Raw genomic sequence first — 17,226 nt, forward strand, 5'->3', positions numbered from 1 at the left:
AAAATTAGGGGTTGCATTGAAAACTCTGAAAATTTGTTCATGTGGTTTTTAGGGAATGTGTTTACTTGTTTGTGTTTGCAATCAGCTAAAACTGTGGGAAAGAAAAAATTGTGCAGAATTTTTTTTTCGTACACATCAGGTCTGTCTTTTAGCAAGAGATAAGAAAATACATATGCTTGCTTCACTGTATTTAATGTTTTAGCCCAGCTCTGTTTCGTCTGGCCTTGGGGAATAAGAAAGAGGATCTGCTTTTGACAGAGTAAGATTAGTGTGTTCTTTTGTTGTGCTATGTGTTCTTACATATTTAAACTTGAAGCCTAAGTGATTGACAAAGAGAAAGGAATCTAAGATCTAGTTACAAAAGAAAATATTTCAAGCAGAAATTATTAGCACAGGGTAGTTTTAAAATATGCTTTGGTAACTAGAAGAAAAATATCCCATTCCTTTGGCTATCATTCACTTCTATTTTTCCCAGAAACTTGGCAACACAAAGTTGGATTTTTTTTATTTATTAGTGGTGGTCTTTGAATTTACTTTGATCGACTTTCTGGAAGAGTTTTATAGAGAGAGTTGTAAACTAAATTAGTTACAGCACCAAAATTGGGAAAATACTTTAACTGATCTTCAAGCTATCAATATTATAGAGAGCTGTATGTTATTCTGCTTGTTTTGAAACTCATTAACCTATTGATTTTTGGTCTGTATGACTCAACCATATCACTGAATTGATTTTATTATGTAATTTACATAGAATTCAGTGTCTTTTTTTAAGAACGTTATGGTGAATCTTACCAGAGGATTCTGATAATATAGTGTATTTTTAATTAAGGAATGCATTTTTCCTAGGCACAGTCCAAACACAGAATGGACCATTTTATGTCTAGTAATTCCTCTTAGAGTTGATTTAAGTTGAAAAGTCAGTATCATGACCAAGGGAGAATCCTCAAGTATGTATTAAACAGACTTTTGCATCATATCTGAAGTCAAAAGTGTCCTAGGAGGGTTTCCTGAAGAAGAGTCAGGTTTCTGGGGGGGAATGGAGCAACACTTAAAAGACAATTGCTTTCTGCTGGTAATGTACCTGTGCATATTTGTGATACAAGATACACTTTCACATATGTGTGGGAGTATATAGACAAACTCATTGGAAATGCAAATTCTGTGGGGAGTGTTTCAGGAGCCTGTAAGGGCCATGTAAAGATGAGCACTCAATAAATCAGAACCCACTTCAGTTATACTATCAGCAGAGTGCTTGTGCAGACAGCCAGAGGTCACTGCTACCCACTAGGACTGGAACTACTGAAGAGATAGCTCATCCAATGCAAGAGGTTCCTCCTTGCCCTCCCCAGGACAATGCCAGTATGTCTGACCTAAAAGTAGCCCTCATTTTTTTTTTATCTAAAGCATTTCACCATAGGAAACTTTTCTTACTGTGGCTGCTCAGTTTGGAAATCAATCAGAGGATCCATTACCACATCCCCAACTCCAGGTTCAGAGGTCATTCTTTGGAGTGCACCTGAATTTTAAAAGGCTTTCTTTCTAAAGGAATAGGGATGTCAAGAAAGAAAGATGGCTGAAATGTGCTACACTCACACAGCAGTGTAATACATGTATTTAAAGTGGACTGGAGATTATGGGTTCTGGTCTTTTTGTTGAGGCAATGAATGCCAACAGAAAATTTACAGTAAAATGGTATAACCTGGTTTGTACGGCCGTTCTGTATCTTAGACTCAATGGCATATCAGGGATTATGTTTTCTCTGTATTTTTTACCCTGTTCCTTACAGAATTGAAACTTCTGTGATCCTACACCCACTGCACATCCTTCTGTGAACCCTTCCCAAAGTTCTCAAATGAGTTGGTCGTATTTACACACTTTTTTCCAGAGGGGAAGATGTGCCATGGATGACTCACTTCTACCAAAGGTGTAGATATTGAGAAATTACATAGTGGAGAGAAGTTTTTGGTGCCCATATTAAGGAAAAGATAAAGTATGAATTCAATCGTGCTTTGATTTGCATTTGGGAGAGATGTTATAACTGCATCTAGAGTAAAATAAAACCTCTTTTGGCATTTGCTTCTTGTTAGACAGAACCAAACCCCACTCAAATACAGATATTCAACAGGAAATACACTCTATTTTTGCCACAGAACATTTTCTTTTACACTTACTGATAAATTCGCAGTTGTTTGAGAAGCAAGTTTCACTGCCTTCAATTCTGCAAAAACAGGACCTGAAACATAAAACTTTCCCATCATGTGGCAGAGGAAGAAGTAGAAATTACACCTCTCAGACTGCAGATTAGCAATATACCTATTAGACCAAGTTTGCAGCAGTGCCTTAGCTCTTCATAGAAATCCCAAGTAGGAACAAAATAAGAATTTAATCTGTCAGGTTTTTCTAACTACATGCAAGGAGCATGCACCAGAGGCATGGTCACAAGAGTAAGATGGCTGAATAGGTAGACTGTCAAACCAAAGCCATTTTTTGATGATCTCTGTCTTCCAGGCATGACAAATCCCATAGCCTCTGGATTTTAGGGGTGGCAATAGGACAAACCAATGCTGCAGCAGTCCTTCTCCAGTCAAACAGTGAATTTATCTCCAGAGTCTGACAGAGAATTTGTTCATGCTTTTTTTGCTTTTACACTTTGTGCTGTGAATTCTAAACAGAAACATGAGTAGAGAAGTACCCCACTCTTTGGTTTCTCAGTTACAGTTTCACACTTGGAGGGTACTATGACAAGTTTGTACTTTGTCATGAAAGTACAAGGATCACAAAATTTACTATAAATATATTTGGTTAAAGCTCTTTGGTGTAGATACACAAAAAGAAAAAAAAAAAAAAAAACGAAAGAAAGTCTCCTGTGATTTTTAGGAGTTTATTTTTCCTTCTATTTTCACAGGCATGCATTTGAAAGTTCAAACCGCCACTGAATGTAACCAAACTGTCAAGGCGTGTGTCTAACATTACACAGCTCAAATTTGATGCTCTTGGGTAACTTGGGGCTCTAATTATATACTGACCTAAATTTTTCAAAAGTGATTTTAGATGTTTCTCCTGCAATGTGCAATTTGATTCTGTTTAAAGACACCAAATTTTTATAGGTTTAAAATGCCTTTTGTGTGTAATTATCTGGAATTTTAAAGAAAATATTAATTAGGAGGATTAAGGATTTACTCAGTCCTGCCATTCTGAAATTTTTAGTGGTTGGAAATCATCCTAATTTCTTATAAATATCATCTGGGCAAAATTCTAGACATCTTGCACCAAAGTCAATAATTGGGCTGAACTGCTAAGACAAGAAAACATTTATGATTTTAAGGTGCTGAGAATGATCTAAACCAGAAATGATACACTATTTTATGGTTTTCCAACCAAATGAATTTTAAAAATCTGTAGGAAAAAAAAAAAAAAAAAAAAAAAAAAAAAAAAAAAACAACCACACCCAAATAAATATTGATTAATTATTTTTAAAAACCTGCAAACTCAAAATTACATTCCTTCACTTGAGGTTTTCTTCTTCCATGAAAATTGTAGCTATAAATATGATTTCCTGTATTTATTGTATTCCAAATTTTAGTAAAAGATAGACTTTCAAAGAAAAAAATGTTTTTCTCCCTTCAACTTTCACAAAAGCAATTTGAATTACAACTCAAAACCAGACACTTTCAGCCTGTAAAAGAGAGATTTATACCCTAACGTAACTTACAAAAGGTAAGAGTAACTGGAGAAGAGCATAGCTGTGATGAAAATCAGATGTTCAGCTTATGCCCTTTAATATTTACCCATTTTTTATCTTATTTCTCCAGGAAAAAAAAAAATTAAAAAAAATAAAAAAGGATACTTCATCAGTCACTTTGTGTTGCTCTATTCAGCAGATAAATTAAATGGTGCATATTAGCTGGTATTATTTATTCAAATACATATCTTTACTATGTATTTTATCTTGGTATAATGCAATCACTTCTGATTAAAGATATTGCTATCATCTGTTACGCTTGCAATTAATTAATCACCATTTAATTGAGTTCCTATTGTAGTACATCAGATGCTATCATGTGATACCTTGTAGTGCCATTTTATATTAAATGGATTTGGTGTTAGGAGCTGAAAGTTATCCTTTAAGGATCCCACAATTGGAAGTTATCTCTAAAGAGTTTTAATTCTCTACAGGGTTGTACTACAGATAATTCAATCTGCTCTACTTCATATGTATGATATTAATTATTTCATATGGAAGACTTTTTAATTCATTTCCATATAGAAGTTTTGCTGTCAGCAAGAGTCTTCTTACTGATTTCAGTAGAGTTTGGATCCTCCTCATCCAGTTCACATATATTCACAGGAATATTTGTAGCCAGGCAAAACTGTCTGTCAGTTTACAGGACTCCATAATGTTACATTTACTGACAGAAGTGTTTGTGAGATCTGAGGTTCAGCAAGTACCAAAATTAATTAAAAAGCACTATTAATAGCCTGTGTTGATTTTTCCTCTTTTTTTTTTCATGCTTTTATTTTTCTGGGTTTCTTTTTAGTGCAAATCCTCCATATTTGTACTTTTATTTAATAGCCTTAATATTCCTCTGGTTATATTTCACTCTGTCTTCATCACAAACACGAATTTTGGGGTTTTTGTAAGTGAGTAACTATTTATTCTTTTTCTTTTGTCCTCCTTGGGAAAAAAAATAAACAGCTTTTGGATGATGTGTTTGACAGTTTTATCATGTATTCACATCATAGGATAGATCATAGAATTGTTTGGATTGGAAGGGATCTTAAAGTCTTCTAGTTCCAACCTTCTGCATACTTATTTGAAGACTGTACTCTAATATATAGGTAATTCTTAATTAAACCACTGAAAGATACTTTTTCCTACTAGAAAAAAGAATTTGGTTAACTGAGGTGTAAGAGAGGATGTTACTGAGAGGACTCTTCCTAAGTTTCTTTTTTACATTATTTATTATACAAAAAGGATAAGCAGGACATTTACCTGATTAACATTAACAAACAGAGGTTGTCTCTCTGTCCTGATAATGACTGCCCTTAGCAATCCTAGAGCATTAGAAACAGATATATATATATATACATTATCTTCAGGAAAATTATGTATTTGTAAACTGAACCCTGAATTTGTACAAGTGAAAGAAAAGCAAGGGTTTTATTCTAGAGAGATAATTTTGTTCCTATGCACTCTAGGTATATAACAAGGAAATTTATTTCATATGCACACATACCAGAATGAATTCTTATGTCCTTTGATATTTCATAGCATTATGTGACTATTCACATAACAATTCCTATGCAGGATGGTAAACTAAACTTCTTACTATATTGTTTAGTTGAGTATAATTTAAAAAAATCATGTCAGTTTATTTAACTGCATGTATGCACTGTATTACATTTTATTAATCTATATGCACAAATCAGGAAATAGGTTACAATGGAATTACATCACTTAATACATTTAAGATATTTAATTTCTTTTTAGAGGAAATATCATCAGTGCTCAGATGTGCTAATTTAAAGCATCTGCTCATATCCTCTGAAGCCAGGGCAATGTCTGCTTCAGCACTGCCCTCTAAATGAGCCAAAACTGAGCCTTTTGCAGACTCAGACTCAGCTGTCATGAAACAACAATCCTGATCATCCCAAACAGACAGCTTGTTGAACTAATTTTTTTGCTAAATTTTGACTAAATCTCAATAAATACTGCATATGCCTAGTTATAATTCAGAAGAGTGATTTATGTTTTGTTACAGTTCTGAAGATTGGTAACTGGTAGAATAATTTTCCTGCAGATTAGTAATGTACATACAATTTATCAATATTATATATTTCTATTCCAGCAATGGAATACACACACACGTGTTTTTTTACTTATACACTTACAACATGTAGCTATGGGAAGCTGTTATCTGAACACTTTAGTGTGTCTACTTCCTGGCAGGGTGGGTAAAAAATTCAGAGATATTCTCATGTCATCACTTCACACAAACAAAAATGCTTGAAAACTATTAATTCTTTGTCTATGGACTACTTTATTTTACTTTTACTTTATTTTTGTTGATAAGCTATCTAAAAACAAATCCATTATTTCACATGTGCAGTAGAGTATAAATTTCCAAAACATATGCAAAACTTCAAGATAATATGTTCGAACACTTGTGCTTATCAGTCCTCCCATTCACAACTATGCATAATTCCCAAGGACAATAAAGGGTACTGGAGATGTGTATACCAAAGGTGCATAAAGTAATGCCCAAGTACTGCACTGAGCCTTAAAAAAATGAAGTCTTGAGTCTTCTGCTACTGTAAAGCTTAAGACATGAGTTTCAGCACAAAGTGAAAAACATGGGGTTATCATGGACATACGGCTACTTTACACAACCATGGCAATGTAAAAGAAAAACACTACAATAAGTAAAAATTATATTATATTAATTATATTATATTATGCAACTTTAATTTCTCAAGCAAGTTGAAATGCATTAAATAAATATGATAATTACACTGACAGCTTAACAGACCTATAAAATCCACATACAAGTAGCAACATTTCAGCATCATTGGGATTTTACCTGGCAAGTATCAAGCACTGCACTTGGGATACTCTGGGGAGCTGTGCTGAATGCCAAGAAATCATAATAAAACATTAAGTGCCAGAAGAAAAATCGACATGCTGCTAATACAGCATGAATTTGGTCTTCTTTCCTCCACTGTTAATTCCCAGAGTGTTTTATCTTTCCTTTTACCTTTTAAGTTTAGCATAGATTTACTCCAGTGTATTATTGATATATTTATTATATTAAAAAGTGGTGGCTGCTGTTATGGTTAAGATGGTATACTCTACTGCAATAATCACAACCCCGTGACAAAAACAGAGTATGTAAGTGTGCCCATCTTCTGCTCCTTACTTGAGTGGAAAAGGACATGAGGATGAAATAAAGAAGCATTTATCTATTTTTGCCATTATTCTTTAACATGCCAGAGAGCTGAGATATCAGGACCTACTATGATCTACAGCTCATGGCCAGTGCCAAGGCTTGTTGGCCAAAATTGAATACAGAAAAAGATTAAAATAACTGGTAGTTGCAAAATATTCTTTATTGCTGTATTAATAATTTGGCTTAAGCCAAGGAGCCTGTGTGTTGCAGAGCCACAGAAAAAAAAATAGTTACTATATTAGACAGCTTCTTTTTAGTCTAGTCAGGTGGTGAAACCATCTACCAACCATGAACAGGGTAGATACTAGGGGCAGTTCAGGCTCAGAATGCAGAGAAGTTCTCCATTCCCAGCACTATTAACTACCAGTCTGCCAGGCTTGCATTGCCTCTGTGAAGACAAGCACCATCATCTCTGCACCTCCTCTTCCAGAGGAACCAGCTGGAGTCAGATGAAGCCTAGAAAGGGGAATCAGTCATTTGGAGCAGAAGAACTGGAAAGGAGGCAAAAGCAATGACTCTCAGATGCAAAACTGTAGAAAAATACCAAGCTGAAATGTCTTAGCATGAAGAGCATAATTGCCCATGTGGGAAAATTTTTTAATAATCTTACAATGAATTTTTAAAGCTGATCATTTATTGGAAGGAATTTGATACAAATATCCCTGTTCACAATCAAAGATGTTTAATATTACTTGGGTTTATTTACTTAACAGGTGACGTTACAGACATATGAATTAGCATCTTCTGTTCCCTAAACATGCCTGCCTGTGGCTTCAATGATACACACTTTTTTTTTACTATGTCTCTTTTCTCTATCAGTAGGTCATTGTAACAAGTGCCAACCCACAACCAGAGCTAATGAGAAAGCTTTTCTGGGATGAGAATCAAACTGAGTGGATCCTCCTGTAAAAATAGAGCACTATCATATACTTGCAATCTGAAATATACTGATCAAGGACCAATGTTCTTCAGGAAATACCTGTGCAGGTACAGGGAGGGATATAGCTCCTCAAAAGGCTGCAGTAAATCTGATAACAAAATTACTACATATTATTCTCCCACATATTCTCCTTTAACCTTAATAGGAATAATAAATATAATTACACAGGTCTCTAGCTAAATATACCACAAAAATATTAAGGAAAAGTAATTCAACTGAGTTAACAGAATCCACATAAAGGAAGAAAACTTCACCATCTCATAGAAACCAGATATTTTATTAATACATTTTTACACTGCCTTAAATAAATTACATTATATCAAAAGTCTTGTCCATCCAAATAGGTTTAATAATTAAATAAACTGTTTCATGTCCCAGTAAAATCTCTAACCTATTATTAATAAAATAGAGCCTGCAATTTATGACATCTATCTAAATCTTCCTTCTGAGATCACACTTATCATACACTATATGTTGTGCATAAAATTAGTCTTCTACTTATTTTTAGATATCTGCTACATCTGCTATTTCTTTCCTTATAGAAACCTCTAAACCTAAAATTGTTCTCCTCACCTGGCAAAGAGAACTGAAATATACATTTAACTCACCAAAAAAAAACCCTGACAGTTTTAACAAAGCTTTCAACGTCTGTGGGGTGTGGGAGATAGGAAGAGAAGAGCTGAGCAAGAGTCTAGTACTCTTTAGATACAATGTCATGTTTTCACTGATGCAGTGTGAGAGGCACATTCCCTATTATCTACCATAAGGAAGTTAGACAGATGCATAAACCTAGCAAACCCACAGCAAGTTATAGAAGCAATCATGCACAGCCAAGAGCATCTACCGGATTTTAGCTTTTCCCAGCAAGGCCCTTTCCCACCACTTAAGGCTTGCTACAACCCAGTTCCACATTACCTTTCTAAACAAGCTTGATTTTGTCCGGATTAGACCTGATGTATACTGGACAAATGGGTCACTATACAATACCCTTAAAACTCCCAGAAGTGTTTTATTAACCAAAAATTTTTATTAACAATCCTATACAATATATCTCATACATTTCTGTTGTGGAGAGAAGTCCTGAACACTAAACTTTTTAAGTACTTTGGCATTTAGGTTATTTTTCAAATACCAAACTGTTTCTTAGTTGTTCAGAGACCTTGGTGCAAGCACCAAGGTCCTGCAGGTCCTGGTGGCAAAACAACAGTGTGCAAGATGGCACCCAATTAACATTGCTCTTCCTCCAAAAAGTATTCATAATTCCTAGTTCCACCACTTTCCCAAGCCTTGCTCTGTGTGTGCATGTCTATGCTTTCAAAATTCCTCACTATTGCATTTGTTGTTTTTTTTTTTAAAGTGCCTTCACAGGGTATTTCATTATGGTTGTGATTATTATCGCTTAATAATAACTTTTAGCTTAAAAAATACTTCCTTGGGTCAACTTAATAGTACAAGGCCTACAGCATATCTGGTGTGTGGGTAGAAACACATATGCACCAGCATAGGACAGCGAGTATGCACAGAGTGACCCCTGAGGTTTTAATGCATAGCCCTGGTAAATTGAAGTTTGGGGACTTTCAGAGCGACAAGTTTCATGTGAAACTTTCTTCTCAGTGCCCCTCCACACCCATATCTTCCATGATCTCTCTGACCTATTTTTGCACCATCCTCTGGTAATGAGTCCTGGGGCTTAATTACACTTACTGTGAAATAACTCTTTTCTCTGTTTTACACCAGCTATCTTTTCATTTTCTACTCTTGCTTACTGTCTCAGTTTACGAAGACAGGTATCTGCCAGGGAAAGGTGGAGCTTCCCTTGGAATGTAGAATGTAACCAACCCCACCCCCAAAATTATTAAAATTTTTCAATTAAAGGCTTTCAGGCAAAGACATGGGAATAGGAATAACAGTTCTTTACTAGGAACATTAAGAATAGAAATGTAACAGTACAAAAAAAACCCCAAGAAAATAGACAAACAAAAATTCTAGAAACCCTGACAGAGTCAGAAATACAACCTGACACCCCAATGGTAGCAGTCCAAAGTAAGCCCTTCTGGAGTGGCAGATGTGGTTCTGTTGGAGTAGAGATGGTCCTATAGAAGGGTCCAGTAATGGCAGGATGGGTCCTGTCTTCCTCCAAGAATGCAGTGGAAAATCAGATACCTGGAGTTCCTGAGCCTCAGTTTTTACCTAGGTTAGAACATTTTGTTCCCCCCACTGGGTGGAGCATTTCACACTGGGATGATGTAATGTGTCATGCCATTGGTGAGCATTAATGGCCCATTAACAGCAGATATGCCCCTGGAGGGAGGATGGGTGGTGGAAGAGATAAGAACACTGCTCCACCTGGTTTTAACAGCTGGCCCATTACCAGAAGGCACCCACCCCCTCCCCCCTGGAGTTACAGGAGATAAAGAAAAACATCCCCCCAATTGCTTTCAACAGATGAAATATAATACACTTTTTTTTTTTTTTTTTGGTTACATAACCCAAGACACTTACTTTTACCTTGAGAAGAAAAAGAACAAGGAATGGTTATTCACTCTTCCACATTGTTCATATTAATGAATGTATTTATATGAATGTGCATAAGAATAAATGTTAACCATTCCTTCCCATTGTTTAGGAACTGAAGAATACTAGTCTATTCAATCTCTCCTTTTGTAGAAGCAGTATCACTACCAGGATCAAGGACCTTTATTCAGTTATGGTTTCATTGTCATTGTAATGTTTACTTATGATTTAACAGAGTATACTCAGTGACAATTTTACTAGATTCTGGGGGCGCTGTAGAAAAGTCTGATAGAGTTAGAATGCATGCAGTATCAGAAACACAAATGTAGCATGGATTTTAGATCAATGCCACAACTAGTTTTATTGTTGGTTTTTGTATTTTGTTCTTTTTCTTTTTATCTCTCCATCTTGCCAAAACAGAACATTTTGCTTGTTCAAAAGAAATTCAACTCGTGTAACATACAGACTTAGGTCCCATTTAAAAAGCTCACCAGAAAAATGAGAATAAATTTTATTGTCTCTTTCTCTTCCTTTCTGAGAGGCCAACTTACCTCTTGAAAAAAAAAAAATCAAATGAACCAAGCAATTTTCTTCTGATTCCAGCTATAAATTTAACACAGCATGAGGAACTGTATTGATCCCATTTTTTTCACAATAGATTCCTTTCATTCAATTTATATGTAGGGGATGGGTGGGGAAAAATATTTTACCAATAGGAAAGTGTCCATGATTTTCCTTTTGCAAGTTATGTTCCAGCTTGTCATCTGCTAGCTTTTATTACAGAAGAAAATGTGGTTGATATGAATAAAAGTTAAAAAAACTTTTCAGAGTATAGCCAGTTACTTTTCCTGCCATCAACCCATCCTCGACATCATCCTCATCCGAGACTTTCCATAAATGTATTTATCACTTTTTCCCTGTTCCTTTTAGCAGAATTTTTCTAAACAAAAAACTTAATATTTAAACTAAGCATAGCTATGCTGACTTGGGGCGGAGGTTCTCCTTCAGTATCAAGACTTGTGTTCTCATAGCAGAATATTCCATTTTCCATTGGTAGAGAAACATTTAGAGCAGCTACGGCCTCTTTGATCCGTGGCTTTATGCCTTTGCTTATGTGGCACTGAATATATTGGCTTTTATTGCCAGCGTGTCACACTGCACCGCATATCTAATATGTTGCTCTCAGAATCTCTTCCAATGTTACTGCTTCTGTGGATTTTCCCTCATTGATTCACACTGCTCTAAATTTAATGTATTACTATGCTTTTTGTGAGTAGTGGCTTGCTTTGTTATTTCCTGCCACATTTCTCCCTAGGGCCTTTGTATTATGTTTCTGTCCTCACTAGTATTTGTGACTCCTCCTAATTTAGTATTTGTGCATTTCATTAACATGCTGTTTATTCTTTCTTCCAGATTGCTAATGAAGATGTTAAATAGGAGCAATCCTGATTCTGCACCCTTCATTACCCTACTAGATATTTTTCCCCTAGTCACTCTCATAATCTTTTGTTTATAGTCTTTCAGCCAGTTTTAACCCACATGCTCCTATCAGATCCATTGCAATTCATTTTCCACTTACGACTGCAAAATACCACTGCAGGGAAAATTTCAAGAACATATGGATACAGCCTTGGTCCTCTGAAAGTTATAAGGATTGCTGAAAAAAAAAATCCCATAGGTAACTCAGGATATTCTGTATATCACTTATATGTCAAGAAAGATTTTAAGAATCAAAATGAGGGTGGTGTTTGGGACTATGTGTTTATAACCTGCTGTATTCCTTCTGTATGTACAGCTATATTCAAGTTATTATTGATATATTTTCTGAATTCTATGACAAAAGCTCCATCTTCAATGCAGTAGATTTCTTACATATTCACTTGCAGAGACATAAAATTATTACTTTCTATTTAAATTTTAGTCATTATCACTTATGGTAGGTCAATAGCTAGATATCATTTTGTTAAAAATAGTATTTACCTTTATTATTGCATGGAAGCATAATGTATTAAAAATTAACTTGTTTGGTTTTAAGCTAATACTTTGCCATTTGGAACGGTGTAAGGTAGGTGAGAGAAACAGATGTCCTGTGGTTTGAAGCTCTGTGAGAAGATTTTTACGCAGACTCAGTTCACATCCCAGACAGAAACAAACTTAATTGTGCTCACTGGGGCAAATTGTTCCTTTGTTTACAGTGCAGTGCCCTCATTGATTTCAAGCTCAATATAACAGCTATGTTTAGGCTTGTGTACAATGCTGGGATGAACAGGATCCTTTTTGAAAATAGAGTACATCAAATATATAAGACGTTGATGTTTGACTTGAAAAGGAATGGAGTTTTCTTTAATATGGTCTTTTAACTTTACGCAATTGCTTCTGCACAACTAAACAGTCAATCTATCAAAAAAAAAAAAAAAAAACCAACAAGCTTAAAATAGCTTCTTCTTGGCACTTCAAAAGATCATATATTAAAGAACTAATTGTTACAGCTTTTAGATGCTACAATTGGCTTTTTTTCCTATATTGATTTCTTTTTTTCTTCTGAATACAAGAGAGTATTTCTCTTCATTCTAATACAGCTTTTTTCTGATTACACCAGTTCAGTTGACATAGACAATACTTCACTTAATCTTAGGTGTGAAAGACCTGCCTCAGGACTTTTACTGGTGTTTCTTCACGGTATCACTTTTCTCTCAGATTGTCATTTAGCTCTTAGAGTCTCTCTGCTGAAGTCACTGTGGCAGATGTGTGTCACATTTGCAGCTCAGCTACAAAACTAGCTTTGAACTGCAGACAGAGTCAGCAAGAGGAGTGAAATGTTGTGTTTGCTGATGTCCATGCTGACATGGCTAACCAGTCAGGAATGAGTACTCAACACAGCTCACATAGAGGCCCTGTATTTCTGTAAGGCATTTTACAGTCACAGAGGTGTTGGCTGAACCCCAGAGAGGAAATCAGGTTTCTGCAGTTGTCGGTCTTGTTGCTAAATCAACTGGTAGATCCTAATTTGATTTCTAACTTGGCCCTTTTACATCCTTGAGCAATTCATAGAAATGAGGATAATCATGTACTGTGACACAGTTCTTACTGCTTACAGTCCTAGAGAGCTTCCTGCATAACTGAACACATATTTCTGTGTCTTTCCAGGTTGCAGTCTAAACTCCACAGACACCAGGAAACCCCAGATGTGTGACAGAGGCCCTGTTTCTCATGCACAAAATGAAAACCTTCTCCCGTCTTGATCCTTTCACCTGCTCAGACTACAAACTGTTCAGGGCAAGGATTGTACACTACACTGCAGTGACTATTCTCTGTTCTCAGATCTCTTGCCCTTACTATGATACAAACAAATAAGAGTACTGAAATACCTTGGTGGTACTTCTTATCAGGTTATCACATTTGAGTGGCAGAATCACTGGAGCAATGTCCAAGAGACAAGATATGGTCACCCCAGGATGGACCATAAATTAATTATCTGTATGTATTATCAATTTTTTTTTAGTTTTATTACTAGTGAGTTTTTTAACAGAGGAGTTCACAGAGGCAGCATACTTCTCAACTTGATTCCAAAATAATTTCATTTTTGCTCTGATCAAATGCACAGACTTTATTTCACTCCAAATACTCCAGTCCCCAAGAGTATGGTAGTTCTCCCTCTGATTGTATCCTCTGTGGAATACAGGAGGATGTACAGCAGTGTCTCATCTCTGTCCTTCCTCCCAGCTGGCAGCTGCAGTGAATTCCCAGTGTCTGAAGTTGTCCTCCCATTGAAGTCCATGGTGGCACAACATCCTGCTCTTCACTGCAGGGCTAAGAAGGGCAGCAGCTAGCTCTGTTCTACAGGACAGCAGGGAACAGGCTGCCTTGTGTTCATTGCCCATCCTTTTTCCACACCAGCTGTTTTGAGCCAGTGCTAGGGGGAAGACATGTTGCAGTCTTCCAGCAGGTACTGTCACTGTTGCATACGACCCTCTGTGGCTTTGGAGGCTGAATCCCTTTGGGACTTGCTGCAGATCTAAGTCCCTTCTGCACCATCTCTTTCAATGTATTAGTCACACTAAAAATGTTGCAGTCTAGCTCCAAGTGCAGAAGGCCGTGAGGACATATATTTAGAGAAAATATAACTCCAAGTTCATATAAAATACCTTTGCAAAAGAAAGTATATTAATAATATTTTAAATAGATTGTTGGGGGTTTTTTTAACACAGAAATTTATTTAAGTCTCAGGAGGGGAGCATTGGACTAACCTGGCAATACTCTATCATAGTGCAATGGCATAAGACGCAGTTCTACACTATTATGTATAGGTGCACACATAGAGACATATTGTGTATCTTCATATATTTGTGTGTGCACATGTGTATGTAAAATTTGTGATTTAGGTCTCTGGTAGCCTGGGAATCTCTCTAACACATTCTATCTCACAATGCACCCATGAACTATAGAGTCATTCTCTGAAATAATCTACCTTGGATGCACTACTTCCAGCAATAATTGCCAGGCAGATGGTGGTGGTAAATTAGGCAATATTATTGGTAATAAAAGTTAGAAGCTTCAGATTTTCTGAATGGCATATTCATGTAAAGACTTTCTGAAACAACATCTTTAATGACAAAAAACATCATCCAATTTCATCTTTCCTCCATTTTCTGGAACATTTCGCCAGTATTTGTTCTATCTTGTTCTGTCTTTTTCTACTGATTGCTGTGGTTGTGTTGTTTTTAAATACTACCTACTTCCCAATAACTACTCTGTTTACTTATCAGCACCAGCTCTCTCATCAATTGCTATCAATACCTATGCTTTAGAAAGGGAAAGCACATAAAGTTCCAGACTTTAACATAGCATAATATACAAACATTTGCAAAATAATGTAGGCAGAAATGCTTCTGGTTGCTATTACTTCCACTGCAAATAATGCCATCTGCTTATCATTATGCCCCAGTGCATGCTATCTTACATGTGGACAGAACTTGTAATGTGTTTCTGTCTCTGTAGGAAACAGCTTGAAAACTACGCCCTGGAATAATGTCATGAAGAATACCCTCTTGGCTCTTTCCAATTAATTTCTCAGCAACAATTTACAATAGAAAGCTGTAGTTAAAAGGCAACAAATACTGACTTGACCTTTTAAATTGAAATTCCCATGTTTTAGTTTTTCTGTGAGGAAGAGAGTTTTCACACAAAGAAAGCATGAGCAGTAGCCAGTAATAAACCCAGAAGTCTCTGAAAGGAACAGGAAATGTATGAGAAAATGCTAACAAGTTTGCACATTTAATGTTAGTATGAATGCCAGGTCACAAATCTGCAAAAGTGTCACACATTTAGCTGTTGCTTTGTCTGTTATTGTTCTTTAACTTTTACACAGACTGTGAATTAAATCTCACAGGATTTTATGTTCCCATGCTTAGGAATGTTTCATTCAATTTGGTATTCCAGTTCAATTATCTTTGTATTATGTAGTATTCAAAATACCTTAAGATGCTGTGTTTTATGGCTAAACAGTCTATAAATTTGGTATGTTTATGGACTTTTGTATCTATCCTTTCATGTGTTGTGTTCTGGCATTTTAACAGCAGAGATTTGACTTCTGCATGAAAATCCTATTGCAAAAGAGTCAGGAAAAGAGGCAGGTCTCATTAAAACATTTTCAGGAGACAGCATGCCTTTAAAATAAACAGAGTTGGGGTGGGTTTTTTCTCAGTTTTTGCATGGAAAAAAAAAAAAGAGTCGAATGAAAAGAAGAGAATGGGAAAAAATGAGTGTGGACAATTTTCCTAACAATCCACTGTCCTTGTTTCCCAACAATTTTATTTCCATATTTACAGACTCACTGTACAGCTGACAGTGGTTGTTTCTCACCAAACTGTGATAAAAAAAAATGCTTTATCTGCTCAGGCAAGATGAAAGGTGTACAAGGAACTTAGATTAAATACTGAACTCCAGAGGTCTGTCTTTGCTTTCTCTGGGAAACTTCCAATTTGATTCCGCTTGAGATGAGGCAATGGTCAATGGTTCCTGGCAAACATTCATCACATGCTTCAGAATGAATCAAACATTTCTCATATGGTGTATTTTATATTTAGAATGTCAGAAAACAGCCTGGAAGATTTCCTGCAGGCAACAATCAGCCTGCTCAGTATCTCTTTCTAATTTAGAATGCAAAACATTTGATTTTTATAAGCTCAATAATTTCAATGTGATGAAAATACATAAATTGTTTCTTCTTCAATAAAAAAAGTTTCTCCAGTTCTTGTAGTTTCTGACCTATATTGTTTCTTTCCTCTAAACAGTGCAATGGCTTTTTCATGTCTTAACTAGGCACTAAGCAGTGATTTTTTTATTAAACAGTATGATGAGATTTTTGTCTAGCAGTAAATGCAATGAATCATTACCCCATATTCCTTTCACCCACAATAATTGGGTTTTACTAAATAAAATCTTTTTGAATATGTAAATTATCTATTTCTATCAAAATTAAATGCAACTAAAACTGAGCTTAATTAGCTCATATTCCAGAATGTAGCAAAATAGCTTTTTGGTATGTGAAAAAGTGAACTATTCAAATACTTTTGTTTTCAAAAATGGGCAGGTTGTAGACAGAATTCAAGTCACATCTGGACCAGCTGTTCAGATCACAGCTCTACTTGCTCAAAATCACAAGAACATCGAATTTAAGTCAGACTTCTCTCTGCGAAGGAACATGTGCTGTTTCATTTCTAATACAGTGGACTGCTAAACCATACCTGTGACTCCTGGTTGCATTCCTAAAAAAGAAAACCCACAGGGATGCAAACAGTTCTCTCTAACTGATTGGTTTTAGGC

This window comes from Zosterops lateralis (genome assembly GCF_965231275.1).
Source record: "Zosterops lateralis genome assembly, chromosome: 1".
NCBI lineage: Eukaryota > Metazoa > Chordata > Aves > Passeriformes > Zosteropidae > Zosterops > Zosterops lateralis.